Consider the following 16,996-nt stretch of genomic DNA (forward strand, 5'->3'; position numbering starts at 1 on the left):
AACCACCAACTGAGGTTTTTGAGAAGAGCAGAGAATTGGTAAGCAATCTCCACTGATGATGATGAGATTCTAGCAGGTGGTCTGTGCTATTTGGTGAATGTAGAATTGTCTTTTTATACTTTTGCTTTGCACCAATTTACTGTTCTATGTATCATGTTTCAGCAAGTGAAGCATTTAACCCTACTGGCCTTATTCATACAAAGAAAAAAAAAAACAAACTACAACCAAACCCAACAAAAGTCATCCCTGAATTACTAAGATGAAGAAAAGGCAATTTACGCCATTCAGACAAGTCAAGACAAGGGAAAAGAAATTCTTCAAACCTACTTTCATTTCACAATCAAGGCAGTTTCCTAAGGCGCCTCCTGTTTGCATCTTTACACGTGCACCGAGCTGTACAATTTACAAGGCTCTCTCACACTTATTTATTGTTTCGTTTGGCCCTCGTGTTGTGAGGTAGGCGGAACGGGGACAATAATCTCCATTTAACAGATGAACACACTCCAGAATAATTTGCTCAACGTCACATAACTAATAAAGACTTGAACCCAGACCCCGAGTTGTTTTTTCTTAATAACACCAAGCTCTCTCTCTCTCTCTTGATCTACACCGTATAGACTATTAATTGCCTTTTTTAATGGATCTATAAGACCCATGACTTAAAAAAGGCACAATCGAAAACACAGCAATAAGTGGATATAGTATATCCACTGGCCATGAGTAGCAGGATAGAGAAATATTTTGGCTGAATAAACAGAGTAGACTTTGCAGCTAGGCTGGGGGTGGGAGGGATTTCTAATCAACAATGCAATAGTCATTTTCACCCTGACTCCCAACTGCATGAGGCAATTCACAGTAACAAAGCAACAAAGTTCTAAAATACTCTCCAGTACAGGAAGGTTTGCTGACTATGGCACATTCTAACCTTTAAAGTGATCAAATCGTCAGACGGAATAACTGAAAATGGTTTTCAATTAACCAGAAACGGAACTCTAAACAAGGAAAGCTTCCTAGGAGGGAAATAAAATCCCCCTGATATAAAAAGATGATGTATAACCACATGGAAAAATTCCGAGGAAGACTAATGCTCTTGACCTAGGTAGCTAAAGTCAATTAAGAAGACTGTAGAGATGATTTGAGACCCTCTTTCCCACTGAATAGAGAAAAAGAAAATACCCATGACTCAGTTAATACCAATTTTCTCCTTACTTTTGCTTTAGATTTAGTGAGAAGTGGAACCAAGGAACCCCTAACTTGGCATTAACAGAATAATATCTGCATTTATATAAAGTTTATTTGAAAATTAGTATTGCAATCCAGTCAAAAGACATTTGTTCACGGGCAGGGGACCCACAGGAACTTTGCATTTTCCATTCAGTTTTGCTGTAAACTTAAAATGCTCCAAAAAATAAAGTCTACTTTAAAAAACATGTTTCCCTGATTTTAGACTAATGAAATCAGGCAAGAGTACAGCGGACCCTTGAACAACACAGATTTGAGCTGCATGGGTCCACTTACACACAATTCTTTTTTCGGATAAATACAGTACAGTCCTATAAATGTATTTTTCTTTTCCTTAGGATTTTCTTAATAACATTTTCTTTAGCTTAGTTTATTATAAGAATACGGTATATAATACATATAACATACAAAATATGTGTTGTCTGTTTATGTTATTGGTAAAGCATCCTGGTAAACAGCAGGCTATTAGTAAAGTTTTGGGGAGTCAAAAGTTACACGTGGATTTTTAACCATGCAGGGGGTTGGTGCCCCTAACCCCAAGTAACATGTTTAAGGGTCAACTCTCTGTTGGCCAAAGAAACTCACATTTGCCACCTGATATAGAAACAGTGAGAAACTCATATCATCCCAGGTGAACTATGATTATAAGATACCATGAGAAATAAATAAGCTAGTTTATAATTCTTACAATCTTGCCAAAAAACAAAGTCATGTATCTAGGCATCTCAGGACCTGGACAGCATGCACGACTGGTTCACAGTGAAGCTGCAAAGTGTCACAGGGAAGCGGACTGACATCTTTAGCTCTTGGAATGGGACCACTGACTCCCAAGTAGCTTAGAAGAGAAATATTCTTCAGCTTTCTCCCCTGTTGCTATGCCAAGTGTTGGCATAAAGAACAGGCAAGGGACGGGAAACTAACTAAAGCCTAACTTCATCAAAATAGCTCTCTCAGTCCAGCCATACTTGAAATCACCTCCTTCCCCAACCCGCTCCCTCCCTGCCTTGGACTCCAATTGGTTCTGGCAACAAGGGCCTCTGGTAATCCATTCTTTGCAATATACAATAGCAGGGGTTATTCACCTCAACACCACAGACATTTTGGACTACATAATTGTTAAGCGGGGTCGTTCTATGCATTACAGGATGTATAGCAGCATCTCTGGCCTCTACCCACCAGATGCTAGGAGCCCATACATCCCAGTTCTGCCAACAAAAAGTATCTCCAAATATTGCCAAATGACTCCTAGGGGAACAAAATGGTCCCTGGTTGAGAACCAATGACACAAAGGAAGTTGGTTCCTTAGTTTCTAGGGCTCTGAAAAAATCCCACTCAATACATGTTTCCCTTTAAAATAGTACCAGAACTTTGACCAGTGGACTCAACTTGATGCAACTTCATTTCTGTTTATTGATATAGGACTTCACACTGGGGTGCAATTTAGTATGTACAACTCAGTAGATCTAATGGAAAACAATACTGGGCTGAAGACTACAGATGGACTGATTGTATTTATCAGCTCTACATGGTAATTAATACAACCTTGGGCATATAAGTATCTTAATATCCCAGGACTCTATTTCATAAGTAGGAATAATATCTGCCCTAGTTTCTTGTAGGGACAAAATGAGAGAAGGGAAAGCAATCTGAAGCCCATCTATTACTTGCCTAACAACTATTTTTTATTAGTACTCAATACTGAATAGACAGTAAACTTTCCAAAAAGACAAGGCAGAGGACTCCTCACTTGCCAGAAACTGGCTCTGTGCAAACAGTCTCCTCCAAGAACGTAGGGATAACACCCAGCATCTCCACAGAGGGACTGTGTAGTCAGTCGACTGAGCTGATAAGCCTTCTCACCAAAACACTGCAAGGTCGAGATACGGGAAAGTACCTTAAACTTTCCACAAGGAAAGTACAATGAAAATCAAGTTAGTGAACATATTTTATATTAGAAATGATACTATCTGACTTGTATTTAATTAGTTGTAGTATTTACTCCGGGAAGAATCGTACATTTTTAAAGGATGGCTGACAACATTTAAATGTTTTATAATATTAAAAAAACTAATTATAATTTTCAAATACGTACAACAAAACACTATTTACAGGACTAAATAATTTGAGGGCAGGAAAGCAGTTCAAATTGTTTGCAGTAGTTTTATTTTTCAGTATAGAACTCAAAGACACACAATTTAAAGTACCTTCAAGATGCCACATACTACATTCTCATATGCCATGATGTGAGGAGTATCAGTATACTGTTTCCGTGGATCAGAACACCAGAAAGAAGAAATTATGTTTAAAATTCAGCCAGCTTGCTGATTACCTAACACCCAGTCCCTAACAAGTTGATCACAGCACACGAAGCAAGTTGACAAATCCAGTTTGGGGCAACAACAAAGATTATAACATGTATGTGTTAAGACTGCCAAGACGGAAGTCAAAGCAACTATTTACTGACGGCGTACGGTATGCAAGGAGAACAAACAACTTAAAACTCTTGTCTCTTGTTCTCAAGGAGTTTAAAGTCTAGACAGTGAGACAATGCAAATACGGGAAAAGTTCAACATCACCGGAAGAGCAACAGAAGAAATGTCACAGGGTTGTACGTGACCATTAAATGCTCTCAAGTTCAGTAAAAAGAGAGGCCAGTGAGGCACACTTATGGAAATGTCTAGGGGGAAAGAACAAGGGCAGTCATGCACGTGTGGAGCTGTTTTTGTTACTACATAGACACCCCGAGCCTGAAACATCCACAACAGGTCGAAAGCATCTTTGGTATTTTTACATAACTCCAGACTAGTCCAACCATTAACTAGGATGTACAGAAGAGACATGTTTTATAAGCAATGGCTACATGGTTGACCCTGACCCCACACGGGTTCACTTACATGTGGACTTTTTTTCAGTAGAGCACTATTAAATATATTTTCTCTTCCTTAGGACTTCCTTAATAACATTTTATTTTCTCTAGCTTGCTTTACTGTAAGAAAGCAATAGATAATACATATAACAAACAAGATATGTGTTAATCGACTGTGTTATTGGTAAAGCTTCTGGTCAACAGGAGGCTATTAATAGCTGAGTCTGGGGAGGGGGAGTCTGAAGTTATACACAGATTTTCAACTGCACGGGGGTGGTCAGTGCCTCTAACCCCTGTGTTATTTGAGGGTCGAGCATATTATGAAATAAAACTAAGCTGTATTCTGACATCAGATCTTTCACAGAAAATCATAAAGCAGGAAAAGATTAACAGCTTAGGCAAGAACACCCAGCATTATAGTGGCTGAGTGGGTTTCTTTCCTTTCTGTTCCTCAGTTTCACTGCAATGTGTTCATCATTATGAATTGAAAACTTTGCTACAGATAGCAAAACTGTGGGCAAATCTGCTCTTTGTAAGTTGTCACTGGTGGCAAGCTAATGAGTTTTTCAAGTTTGCATAAAATCTTCACCCCGAAGACTGGTTTCCAAATTGGTTTCGGCCTGCAAAACCATCTCAGGAGCCCCTGTGGAGAAAGTCGAGGGGACAGGGGACCAGGACGACCTGTCCTCCCCCCATCTCCCCATCTTGCTTTTATCTATCTCACATATTAGGGTGCCATGTAAGATTGCATTTGAAAACCAGTACCTGCTGCTAAGCATGAAGACAGAAGATCTGTGTCTAATGACAACATGAGGAGATAAAACACACAAGGGAACCTGAAAACAAAAGGCCATCCCAAGTATTTGTTTCCTCTACTACAATCTGGACCACCAGGTCAGGATTTTCTGTCTCCTCTTGGAGGCCTGCCTCTCCGCATATTTGGCCTTAGGCTACTCCATTCTTACCTGCAACCCCTAGGGCGAGAGACCTCTTGAATTTCAAGTTAAATTTCTATCAGTGGTCAAACCCACCCCAACTGGGCAATAGTCATTGAGAGTCCCAGATATGCCCATCAGTTTATTTTGCTCTTCAGTTTTTCAGCTTTATTTAAAGCTTTTGGTTACTCCTCAAAGCCTCAACTGGCAACCTGATCTTGTTTTCCTAAAAAGCTTTTATCTTCCTTTCTTTTACTGCTGTCCGCTATAGTTTAAAGTCAAAGGCTCCCTCCAGTGGCTAGGTTACTTAGTGAAACAAAGTTTTCTTGGTACAAGCGATTGTACATTTGAAATCCAGTTCCCACTGTGGTTACTCCTTGCCAGTTGGATTCTCAAATGTTCATGCATTTTTAGAAGGACACACACAGTCACTCCGTCTCAGGCACTCTACCCCTCTCTATAGCCCTCCCACCTCACCCTGTTACGTATATTATTTCCCGTCAGTTTTGGAATGCGTCTCCATCAGTACATGATTTTAAGAAAGTCTAAACTTTCTCCAGCTTCGACATATCTCTAAGCAACTCAAATATAAATGACTTATGCTTGCCCTATGTGTTAAACCAAACTTTAAAGAGCCTACAAAATTTCTCCTCCCAGAACATGAAAGAGAGCTTTATCATATCAGCATGCTGTACTTTTTAGGTGAGCCACAGAAGTCATTTCAATTTATTAACTAAGATTTGCAGGGAAAATGACTATTTTGTGAATAAATTCTTTCAGGTTTATGAAAAAATACTATTCTACTTAAACAAAAAGAACTGCCACTCAAATTTCTAGGATTATGCTCATTATAAAGCAAGGCAGACCAGTACTGCAGAGTGGATTTTCTGGGGCACAAAAAACTAAAGGATTTAATAGATTTGAAGGTAGAGATTAAACTAAGTGAAAAAATTCTAAGAACTCAAAAGAAAAAAACTTGAGGGCAGAAGAACCTGAAAAAAGTAATAATACAAAAACCAAAATTTATTACTACTAATAGAAGGAAGCAGAAATAACACACACAGGAGAGGGCCAGCTAAAGATGGCCTGGGCTTCCCGGACTCTGCTTTTACTTTGTGCCTTTCTCCTGGTCTAGAATGCTTTCCCGATCTCTTCAATTAATTTTTACTCAATCTTCCAAAAGTTTAAGTCTTTTCTCTTCCGCTCAGACCATTCGAGAACAGCACTCGCGGGCTGGATCACACTCACTGGGCAGCAAACTGTGCTGTGACACCAATGTGGCTGCTGTTCACCCTTACGTGTACTCACACCTCTCAAGTCTACGGCAGGGCCCGTAAGGGCACATTTTATACACGCTTCATCACGTTGCTCAGTGTCTTAGAAACCTGATGTGCTTCAAGATATCTGCTGAATCAAAGACCGAACTTGAGAAGAGCTGAAAAATCACTTTCCCCTAGAAAGCTTGTTTAATTCTTATCTGTAGAATGCTATGAATCAAATCATTCTCTCCAAATAGATGCAAATCTTTCTGAAAGCAGGAATCAGCTAGGTTTGGGGGGCCAAAAGGCTTCTGTGCATGTAAACTGAGGGAAAGGAGCCACTATGATGACATGTTTTCAATAGTGCTTGAGATGTGTGTGCACTGGCATGTGCATTTTTTAAAATCCAATGCACCAAGATTAAATAAGGGTTGCTCGGATGACAATAAATGCTCTTCTGGTATGAACAAAGTCCTGTGGGCATAAAGAAGAAAATGGACTATTGTGCCATTCTGAGTGCAGGATAAACGGTGGTGAGCCGAAAAGCTCAGGGCAACAGAAGCTGCTAGTGAAGAGGACTGGGCATTCATACAGAACAGAGAGTAGCAGGAGCAGCTGATCTAAATACAGTAGAAGCATTTCGAACTACAAGTAGATGTGTTTTACACAATGTGTATGTAACTTTTTCTCTACTAGAATGTTCTGAAACTCTGTTTTAGGGGAGAATCGGATGATTTAAAGAGAACCAAAAAAAATCCAGATGTTTGTCTTAGGAAGGATCGAAGGGAGAAGAATCTGTTTGTAAAAAATGGAAAAATACTTACGGAAAGATTTCTATATAGAAAGCTATATAGAGAATGAGAAAAAAATACACTTAAAAATTAATGCAAAAGATAAATACATTCTTGGAAGCATTACAGCCTGGATTAGATGGAACGTGAACTAGGACATACAAGCAACAGGGCTAAGGGATGGGGAGGGACAGAAATCAAGTATAAGAAATCTATAAAATCTGAAAATTGGAAGCGTAAAGAAAAGCAGTCAAGTGAACACAAAACTGAGCACCAAGAACGAAGCACAGTGAAGAGACCCAAGGATGATCGAGAGGGCTTATCATCCAGGAGAGGGTATAGTGATCATCAGAATATGGTTTCGCCAAGACAAATGACAAAACTATACAGACATGGGGGTGTGTACACTACCCTAACACGTCCGAGATCTGAATCTGCTAGAAGAAAATAATCCTAGTAAAACTGACTTCCTGACCATCAAAGAACCAGTTGGCTATTGTGCACGTAACACAAGCCTAAGAGTCTGTGACGTAATTTTAGGATTTACAGAAACAAGAAAAGAGAATAACTAGACTTGAGTTCCTGGATGGCAGGCATCCTGGCTATTTCTGCGATCACCACAGTACATTGCAATTACTTGTTTATGTACTGGCTTTCTTCTAATTCACTACGAGCTCCTCCAGGAAAGGGGACTTGATTTAACCCTCTTTGCATATAGTGAACAGTTCCCGAACTTGGACCTCAACAGGTATTTAATGTTTCCTAACAGAACAGCCCTGAACATTTGCTTCCAGGTTTTTGGAGAAGGCAGCTTTCCAAAAAAGGTATTTAAAAAAAAAAAACAAAAAACAAAAAAAAAAAACCAAGGATGGCTCAGGGTGGTCCCATGGTTATAGGAGGCAGTGATTCACAGGCCACAGAAGATGCCAAAATATGACTTTCTGATTATGCAAGAATAAATGATTCTAATAAGGGAAAGAAATTGAGGAGAAATCTAAAGGAACCAGCTGTTGCACTGGGAGAATCACATGGAAGTAGATTTGAAAATAAAGCTTAGAAAAGATGGATGGAGGTAAAAAACCTACCTGTATATAAGAGTGTCACAATCCTTGAGGACTAAAATCAGAATATGTAATGATCTGAAGCTTGTTGAAAATGCTGAAGGCAAGAAAAAGCTAAGTTTGGAACAGGAGAAAAGTAGGAAAAGCCACTGCTCAGCCTGATGTCACAACGCTAAGCCCCAAGAGAAGGCAGAGCTATGCAGTCCCAGCTTATTTTGCTTCTTTTCCATCTTCTTTACAAAAAGAGCACAATCCTCAAACCAGAAAGGACAGATTAAGCAACGTGAAGAGAACTGTAAGTTAGTAAAGATGCAAAGACAGTAGAAAAACAAAAAACAAAAAACAAAAACACATTCACTCAATTTAAATGAGTTTAAAATCTTTAGGTGCAAAATGAATTCTATTCCAGGGAATTAATCCTCACAGATGTGATCACAAGACCACTGTTAAGTGCCTGAAAAGGAGAAGATGGCAGATTCTAGAAGCTACATGCTTATGATTAGTTCTTGGGAAAATTCTGAAACAGATTAGGAGCTGGATGATTTCTTTAGAAATCAACAGTTTAACAAGCACTGCTCCTCTATAGCTTGCATTTGGGGCATTTTCCATGGAAAATAATATGTAGCATTTTGGCTAGAACCTTAGGTCCCTTCCAACTGAAATACTCAGGAAGTTAAACTTTAATTTTGAAGCAGAACAGGTAGTCGTGGAGGCAGCTTCTCCTGACAATTGTTTTCCACTGGAAATGTCCTCCTTCTTTGTCCCATGTTCTCTTTCTTCTACTGCCTGCCCAAACTCAAGACTTTAAAGCCAGCCGTATCTCTGTCCCACTGACACATCAATTCCATAAAACAAATGGAATAAAGTGATGAGAGCCAAAATGCATTTCCAGAAAGATCCAATCATATCAAAATAATTTATTCTCTGGATGGGCTTTCTAGGATATCCTAAGTATTATGTATCTTGAATTTAGCAGTTGCTGGTAAGTCTTCTGATGGTAATCTTTTGCGACAAGATGTGAAGTGTAGCACTGGGAAACAGCAGTGTTTAGATGACTTTTCACAGAATCTACTGTGTGTCAGCCTAAAAGTTTCTGTGATGCTATTCCATTGACAGTTGCATCAAAACCAGTTAAGATACCTAGGAATAAACCTAACCAAAAAGGTGAAAGATCTGTACTCTGAAAACTATAAAATGCTGACCAAAGAAAATAAAGATGACACAAAGAAATGGAAAGACATTCCATGCTCATGGACTGGAAGAACAAATATTGTTAAAGTATACCACCCAAAGCATTCAGTGCAATCCCTATCAAAATACCATCAGCATTTTTCACAGAGCCAGAACAAACAAACTAACATTTTTATGAAACCACAAAAGACCTAAAATAGCCAAAGCAATCTTGAAAAAAACAAAGCTGGAGGCATCACAATACTGGACTTTCAAGTTATAATACAAAGCTGTAGTAATCAAAACAGTATGGTACTAGCACAAAAATAGGCACATGGACCAGTGGAACAGAACAGAAAACCCAGAAATGGACCCACAATTATATGGCCAATTAATCTTTGGCAAAACTGAAAGAATATCCAATGGGAAAAAGATGGTCTCTTCAACAAATGGTGTTGGGAAAACTGGACAGCAACATGCAAAAGAATGAAACTGGACCACTTTCTTACACCAAAACAAAAACAAGTTCAAAATGGATTAAAGACTGTGAGACCTAAAACCATACAAATCCTAGGAGAGAACACAGGCAGTAACAGCTTTTTTGACATCAACTATAGCAACTTCTTTCTGGGGATGTCTCCTGAGCAAGGAGAAAAAAAGCAAAAATAAACTATTGGAACTACATCAAAATAAAAAGCTTCTGCCTAGTGAAGGAAATAATCAACAAAACTAAAAATCTAAAAGGAATGAGAGAAGATAATTGCAAATGACATATCTATCTGATAAAGGGTTAGTATCTAAAATATATAAGGAACTTATACAACTCAATACATACAAAACAAATAATCCAATTAAAAAATGGGCAGAAAACATCAACAGACATTTTTCCAAAGAAGACATACAAATGGCCAACAGACACATGAAAAGATGCTCAACATGACTCATCATCAGGGAAATGCAAAAATCAAAACTACAATGAGATATCATCTCACGCTTGTCAGAATGGCTAAAATAAAAAACATAAGAAAAAACAGGTGTTGGCGAGGATGTGGAGAAAGGGGAACCCTTTTGCACTGTTGGTGGGAATGCAAACTGGTGTAGCCACTGTTATGGAGTAAAACATTATTGAGGTTCCTGAGAAATTTAAAAAGAGAAGTACCTTATGATCCAGCGATTGCACTGCTAGGTATTTACTCCAAGAATACAAAAATACTAATTCAAAGGGACACATGCACCTCAATGTTTATAGCAGCATTATATACAATAGGAGAGATGTGGAACCAACCCAGTGTCCACAGATTGATGAAGAAGTTGTGGTGTGTTTGTGTACACGTGTACACACACACACACACAATGGAATAATACCCAGCCATAAAAAAAGAATGATATCTTGCCATTTGCAAAGACATGGCTGGATGAAACCTTGGCATTTGCAAAGACATGGATGCAGCTTGAGAATATTAATCTAAGCGACTTAGAGAAAGACAAATACCATATGATTTCACTCATGTGTGGAATTTAAGAAACAAAAGAACAAAGGGAAAAAAAGAGAAAAGAGAGACAAACCAAGAAAACAGACTCTTAACTATAGAGAACAAAATGACGGTTACCAGAAAAGACGTGGGGGCGGGGGGGGGGGGGGCTGTTAAATAGGTGATGGGGATTAGGGACTGAACTTGGAATAAGCACTGGGTGACATATGGAAATGTATGTATGGATTGTTGAATCACTATACTGTATACCTGAAACTATTATTACATTGTATGTTAACTGGAATTTGAATAGAATTTTTTAAAAATAATGTTTCTGTGATACTGCTTCCCTTATCTTTGATTCCATGCTTTTTTTCATGCTCACCAAAACCTACAAAGTTAATTTAAATATGCAAATGAAAGCAAATTCTAGAGATGGCAGAATCAGTAATAAAACAACTATTCAATTAAAAATCATCAAATTCTTCACACAAATGTTATTAATAATGTTATCAATAACATTTATCTCTTTACAATCATAGTTCCTTCATTAGACAAACCTGTAAGATGGTGATACACAAAGAGTATACTCTAACTACACCAGATCTAAACACAAAATTTAATAGGTCTGTACGTCCAGATTTTTACAAATGCATTAGGAAAGTACAGGATGAAAGAGCTCTAACGAGTCATACGTATGAAAAAAGGATCTAGTGGTTTTACTCAATAGGCTCATATTTGATATGACAAATGGGTAATGGATTTTCTAAAATGGTAACATTAAGACCATGTAAATAGATGTACAATGTCTAAATTAGCAATTATATGACAGGCAAATTGCAAGTGATAACCACTCTGAACCTCAGTTTCTTCATTTACAAAAGGGAGGTAATACCCACTCCACAGATTATTTTTATAAAAGGACTTTGTAAACTGTTAAGGATTATGTAAATATGGGTAACAAAAGTAGTTTTAATGATAAAAATAGATGTTATCTGATCACATCTGGATTATTGAAGTGTGAGCTTTATGTTTTTTAAGAAAGGCATTCATTGTCCAGTCAAAATACGTGTCAGAGGTTGCCCTTAAAAGAGCTCTCTATTTAAGAAAGTATTGAGCTCCCCAAACGGCTCATCATTTACTCATGAAGAGTTCTGGGGGGAAAAAAATATTTTGTAGAGACATTCTGAATTGTGTATATGTGCCTGTTGTAAGGGGGAAGATGTACAACTTAGACACACACACACACACACACACACACACACACACACAGAGACACATTTCACAAATGAAAAATTGGAAGTAAGGAAAGTTATTAGGTTATTAGGTGGCATTTAAAAAACTGTGAGAGTGTGTTTTGGGGGAGTGGTAGAGAGGAAACAAGTAAATGTCAGGAGCTGAGGTTTCCAGAGTTGAAAGACAAAGACGACGGTTCCAAGATAAAGAAGACAGAAGGAGAGGTCTGATCGTGGAGTGGTGAGGGAAATCAACACTGAAGAAGAGCACAGCACAACCAAGAGGTAAGTTGTAACTCATGTGCAGTTGAATCTGAGTTAATCTTCTAAAAGTCCCCATGTAACACAAAGCACACCCAGGTTTTGCAGGCCTCTAGAAGTCATCAGACACCAATATCACTCTCTCAACCATTAGCTTTCATTCAACATTTTCTGAATGTCTACTCTGTATCATTTTCTTTCCTAAAAGTGATGCTGTTCTGCTTGTTTGTTTGCTTGTTTGTTTTCTTTTGTGGTCCACTAGAGGTTGGCCATTCTGAACAAAGTCAGTGATAGCTTTTGATTGTTCAGCGCCAATAACACATTTTTATGGGGGTAGGAGTTCCTCTTCAGTTTGCATTCATAACCAAAGTATTTTGCTACCTATTATGCAGGCAATCCCCATATGGTTATGTGTCTACTGAAATTTCTAAGATCTCTTATATTCATAATTTTCTAAATTAAAAGATTTCTAAATTTTCTAAAAGTTATTAAAAACACCAAACCCAGTTTTTTGTCCATTTAATTACACAGCTTACTTTTATTTTGACAATGAAGATCAGTCTCATCTCTTTCTGAAAGACGGCTCCTATCTTATGGATTTAAATCAAAGTCAGAAAAATTCCCAAAAAAGACTAAAATTATCCATTTTCTGAAACATGATTTTAATTGACAAATTCTTCATAACCCAGCTATGACTTCACGCTTCGATTAGAAAGTATCATTTCAGGCATGAAAACAATAATTTACTTTATTTTTTAATTTCCAGGAAAAAAAATTCAGGAAATGAAATAGCTTTCTCATTAGTTTATACTAAAACTAAATGAAACAGATATGGGTATAGTCATGGTGATGATTATGGTGATAAACATTTCCAACCCAACAGATCAAGCAAGCACACATCCTTAAGAGTTCTTCCTCATTGTACTATTTACAAGCAAAGAGATGTTTGTTAAAGTTTGGGACTCTTTTACAAATAAATGTTTGATTTCCAAACCAAGCATGTATATTTTAAAATTTAGCGATTTTAGCTATACGAAATGTCTAATTAAAAAAAAGACGACTATTTTGCTGTTTCCTCCTCTTTACCACTTATTCACATACTAGGGAAAACTAAAAACTTCTGTGTTTCCAATTCTCAAATGATGTCTCAATTTAAAAAGAATTAGTCTTAATAAGAACACATCCTTTCTGGATCTACAAAAGATAATACTCCTGTAGAGATTAACAATTCAAAACACCATGATGAATTAAATGACTCAAATGCTCACCACCAGTCCACTAAGGGGCCTTAGTTTAAAAATCATTTAAAATATACACTTATTTAAGTGCTCATCCTTAGCTATGATTTATTCTAGTTGGATTTGAAAAAGATTGCGAAAGATGGTCTTGACAAACCAATTCTCAATGTTGAGCCCTACTGTGAAGAAGGCAGGAAGCAAAGAAGATCAGATGAATACAGTCTCAAATTCAAATCAGAAACAATTCTTATTTCACCATATCCTGAAACCTTATACTGAACTAGAACTAACATCTCAGTGGAAAAAAATTTAATTAAAAATTACACATATTTGTAAAACACGGAATCGTAGTCATAAAGTCTAGAAGTATTAAATGATTTTTAAAAGAGCTAGGATCACTCAGAAGTTGGGGAAAGTGGATAATATGGTCTTACAACATCAAAAATCTTCTATCAATTCAACATTTAACAGTACAATGGTTGTTAGTCTATTCCAAAACTCAGACTATGCTTTCTGTTCAAATGTGCTGTTTTTAAGAGAGAAAGAAAAGAAAAATGATATATGATCACTTAAAACTAAATGCCAGTTTGGAAATGAGCTGAAAGGTGATAGACTGGTTACCGGGGAGGTAACTAGGAGGTAACTGATCACAGAGACTCTGAATAAACACTCAGCAGCCTGAGAGGGAGACAGCTTTCTCCTTTGAAAAGGGAAAGTTGAGGCCTGTCAGGGATCCTGTGGGGAAATCATACAGGGAGTACACATGAAGATCGAGCTGAGAACTCCCTCTCTAACTGTGAAACGTTACACGGAGAAAGAGGATTTTCTTGTTTGGCCAAAGAAAGAAAAAAACTGGACAGTGAAATGAACACAAGGTATTGGATGAAGACTCATGGTGGTCAAGAATTAAAACCTGGAAGTGTGTTATGAAATAAAGGTTGCAGGAATGGATGTATTTATTTGGAAATTATGAGACTTTGCTTATTTTAGTAATAGGCTTCATTCCAATCAACTCTCATTTAATATATAGGTGAGGTCTTTGGAGTTTACACATAACAGTATTGACTACACTAAAATTCAAGATATGTTATACCTATCCAGGTCTGGGAAAGACCACAGTTACATTAGGTGATGAATATTAATGGCTTGGAAGTAAAAGGAAACATACCTGGTAGTAAAGCTTACCCTAAGCTGGGGGTTGGAAGGATGCCTGCTAGGGCATATCTACCAGTAATCTATATTTTTAAGTTTTAATTAAAACCTATGTTTTCACATAAGTGGAACAATGGTACGTAGCCCAACATTCTGCTTAAGGCCAGTAAGAAAACTTCCTATTTGGTTTGATGAAGTTATAACCCTGGGCCTCTTTTACCTTTAGCTGGATACTCAATGTATAGATGTAATAAAGAAAAAAATAAACAGCTCCAGGGTGTCAGTCTTCTTACAAGGGCCAACATATAAAATAACAATGTTTAAAAACATCCCAGTAATGTTCCAGATCACTATATTCTGCTCCATAGATACACGATTTCAGTATGCAAGGCCAGTAACAGAGTATAAATGTTAGCATAGTCCTCGGGATAAGATCTCACCATACAAGGAAACCGCACTAGGCTACAAAAGTTGATTGCAGTCAGCTTTCCTGCATTTCTTCTTGGAGATGGTGATGGTATTATCATCTTTAAATCCTTGTGGAGCTTTCCCTCTGTTTCATTATGCTGAAAACAACAACCTCCTTGATTGAAAACATCAGCAGATATGCTATCATTTTACATGGTGTAGCATATAGTTCTTCAAGATGAGTCTGAGATGACAGCTTTAGTGTGAGTGTAGTACATCTTGGTGCCATTACTGTAAGATTTTTTTTTTTTTTCATTCTGTCATATTAGAGATGTCACCAGTCTAGTGATCATGCATGCTGGTCCTTAAATGCTCTTTGGCACTGCAGGAAAATCCTGGGTAAATTTAATTCCACCTCTGTTTTACCCTTTATTTTAGTTCTCACATTGGTAATTAATTTAAGTCTACATTGAGAGTACCTGCAAGGTTATGCACCCCCCAACCACCCCCACTGAAGTTACTCCAAGATCACTGGGTCACATTTAACACAGGTTTCCACAACTTACAGGATTTGTGATAACAGTCGTCAGTAGATGGACACTTTGAAAGACTTCATTATTTGCACTGACATTCACAGTTGAAAGCCCTTGACTTGCGAGTACTACTATAATAATCAAACTGTAAGACACAACAAAGTTTAGAGAAGAGATATATTCTGAATCTTGAGGTTTTTTTTCTCCTTGAGTTACATGTATGAAAGCAAATTCAGATGGTGAGGGCTAAGAGAACTTTAAATTGTTTTTAGAAAGTGATTATGGGCAAATCACAATCCTTCTGAGCCTTGTTTATTATTATCATTATTACTTAGTCTTTAAAAGGCAGATTGTTAAAGACGATGTCACAGATTTCAAAGCTCTGAAATTTATTCTAATACAAAGTTTTCTTACTATCCTTTCCTTAGGTTCTCCCAAAGAGTGTAACATGGGATGGGTATGCTTAGTAGTGAGAGTGAAATCTGATTAGAAAAAGCTATGAAAATATTTGTTCATATAAAATATGGCCAGAGGTGAGATGGGCACCCACACTATAACCTCACTGCATTTAAATAGGGTATTTCTTTAAAAATAAATTTAGAAACAGACTATACATGCATCACTTATCCCAAACACATGAATTAATCAGAACATAGCAGGAATAAATACGAAATGTAGCAGAAAAATGGCCTGAGACTTTTTCCTCTGCTACATTCACCAAGTGGATTTAAATGAAAATTACTAAGTATAAACCTACACACACACACACACACACACACACACACACACACACACACACTTTCAAGCTCACATCCATAGAGAGAGCTACGCTTATAGTATACCTTTGCTAAGCAAACCTTTTCTTACATAACACTAATCAAATGTCACAAAGACACAGAGATTATTATTGCCATTTGAAAACTATTCAGACAGGTGCTTCAAACCTTTGTACCTACTCAGGAAAACATGTACACTAAAGCTCTTTTACCTAACAGCTCCTTGCCTTCTTCCCCCTTTTGAAAGGGCAGTCTATGAAAGTTGTTCTACCCACAGCTTAGGTAATACTGTTGTGAAGAGTTATGCAGTATTTGAAGGTTTAATATTTGCCTTTCGGCCTATAAGGTAAAAACACCGAGTCTACTAGATGAGATGCACACAGCCCCACAAGGAATGGTCAAAATTCTCACGGCTGGAGTGCGTTATTTTGCTATTTTAACACGGAGATAAAGAACAGTAGTAGACCACTGAATTGTACACTTTAAAGCAGTTCATTGTATGTTATGTGAGTTTCACCTCAATATAACAAAAAAAGGTACTGAGTGCTCTAAAGGCTTTATAAATTTTATGGAGGGGGGGAAAAAAAGCTTTTGTGG

At 37.5% G+C, this 16,996-nt stretch overlaps 1 protein-coding gene across 4 annotated transcripts in view; it reads right to left on the reverse strand.

Moving 5' to 3' along the window:
- The window catches only part of CNOT4 (CCR4-NOT transcription complex subunit 4), a 147,084-nt gene that overhangs the window by 3,262 nt on the left and 126,826 nt on the right, over nt 1-16,996 (reverse strand). The gene's annotated exons all lie outside the window — the stretch shown is intronic.

Source organism: Panthera pardus, unplaced genomic scaffold (assembly GCF_024362965.1).
Source record: "Panthera pardus isolate Hobbes unplaced genomic scaffold, ASM2436296v1 HiC_scaffold_8, whole genome shotgun sequence".
Classification (NCBI taxonomy): Eukaryota; Metazoa; Chordata; class Mammalia; order Carnivora; family Felidae; genus Panthera; species Panthera pardus.